This window comes from Rhinoderma darwinii, chromosome 3 (genome assembly GCF_050947455.1).
Source record: "Rhinoderma darwinii isolate aRhiDar2 chromosome 3, aRhiDar2.hap1, whole genome shotgun sequence".
Classification (NCBI taxonomy): Eukaryota; Metazoa; Chordata; class Amphibia; order Anura; family Rhinodermatidae; genus Rhinoderma; species Rhinoderma darwinii.
Window position 1 is genome coordinate 306,489,002 of NC_134689.1, and position 1,885 is coordinate 306,490,886.

The 1,885-nt window shown below is 45.1% G+C and overlaps 1 non-coding gene across 1 annotated transcript; it reads left to right on the forward strand.

The window, feature by feature from the left end:
• LOC142751371 (U6atac minor spliceosomal RNA) lies at nucleotides 1-137 on the forward strand. Its single transcript, XR_012882917.1, has one exon. It is a non-coding gene; the product is annotated as a U6atac minor spliceosomal RNA (small nuclear RNA).
• The last annotated feature ends 1,748 nt before the right edge of the window (nucleotides 138-1,885 follow it).

The window sequence follows — 1,885 nt, forward strand, 5'->3', positions numbered from 1 at the left end:
GTGTTGTATGAAAAGAGGGAATGTTAGAACTCCCCTTGACAAGGATGGAAGAGGCAACGTGGCCTTCACAATAGAGCCACATGGATGACACCTGGGTTCAGGAGGTGGTGTCGACAGGTTACAAGATAGAATTCTTCTCCATTCCCCCAGGAAGGTTTTTTTCTATGGACACTACCACTGGATCATGCTTTTTCCCAGGCTGTTTTGTTTCCTTCTGCAGAAGATTACCATCCCATTTCCTCAGTCAGAATGTTTAAAGGGGTTCTACTCAAAACCATAAAGTATGGGTCAGTTTGTCCAATCCTGGATTAAAGAAGTTGAACTGCTTCACTCGCGTTTGGAGGTGTTGCATGGAATTTCGGTGGTCGCATCGCTAGAACAAAGGCCGTATTCACACGAGCGTGTTCGGTCCATGATGTATGGTCTGCATTTCGGCCGCGTTTCTCGGACCGAACACAGTGCAGGGAGCCGCGCTTCTAGCATCATAGTTATCTATAACGCTAGGAGTCCCTGCCTCCCCACAGAACTACTGTCCCGTACTGAAAACGTGATTACAGTACGGGACAGTTTTCCCGCAGGGATTCCTAGCGTCATAGATAATTATGATGCTAGGAGCCCGGCTCCCTGCAGTGTGTTCGGTCCGGGAAATGCGGCCGACGTATGGACCATATATTACGGACCGAACACGCTCGTGTAAATCCGGCCAAAGAGTTTTCCTCAAATCCATCAAGATTCGCGATGCATACCTCCACATCCCTATTTACAAGAATCCACCAGCATTGCCAGTCTTTCCTGGTGGGGTGCAGTTTTGGCATCCACGCGGTCCAGGGCACTTGATCGGAGTAGGAGTCAGCCTTGCAAATTAACCTTCTGTAATTGATGGTGATCATCTTGGCCCTCTCCTATTGGAGATGTCTTAGAAGAGAAAAAAAGTACACAGCGCCACATGGTGCAAGATAAACCTTGATAGGTAAAATAGTGGATATCAATGGTAAGTTGTTACACTCACCGTAAAAGCTTGTACTGGCAGGTACAGCTTGGGGATGTAGGCAGTAGTGTTACAAGGTTGCAGCTTCCAATATCCAGGTACCAGCAACAATAATATTGTGCCGCGCGTGAATAGCGATTAAAAGGTATATATGTTTTCAAATAAACATATATGTTAAAAACTGGATGTTTAGAAAGCGCTACACAAATGGAATGATAACCAGGGTGATGATGATAATGATGGATTTATTTGTACAAAAGGAAGGCTTCCTTCTTTTTGTACAAATAAATCCATTATTATCATCATCACCCTGGTTATCATTCCATTTGTGTAGCGCTTTCTAAACATCCAGTTTTTAACATATATGGTTTTTTTAAAACCTATATACCTTTTAATCGCTCTCCTATTGGATTCTCCTTCTCCAGGGTCCCGAGGAAAAGTGGAGCCTCTGCACTCAGGCACATTCTGTCACCTTTGCAGGAAGTCGGGTACCACAGACGTGGATCTCATTGTGTCTCAAGCACAAGCTTCCAACCTACGCTGCAAGGGCGTGCTTCAAAAGGAAGGTGTTTTCCTGATCCTTGTGGTGCCGGACTAGGCTCATTGCACCTGGTACCACCAACCTAGGCAACCTACACAGACGCACCTCGACATGACATTCTTTTCCCAAGGTACGCTATTCCACCCCCTCTTTTTACCTCAGATGCGTTTAACAGTGTAGCTGTTAAAGACGAGGTTCTGAGGGCCCAGAGTCTCTCTGATGCAGCACACTGAGTCTGATACTTTGTGTAGTATTGTGATTCTCAATACCAAAACGACACTTTGCCAACAATAAAAAAAAAAAAAACGTTCTTCCGTTTTCTGATGTGAGGCACAAGGTGTGATGAATTTTGAACC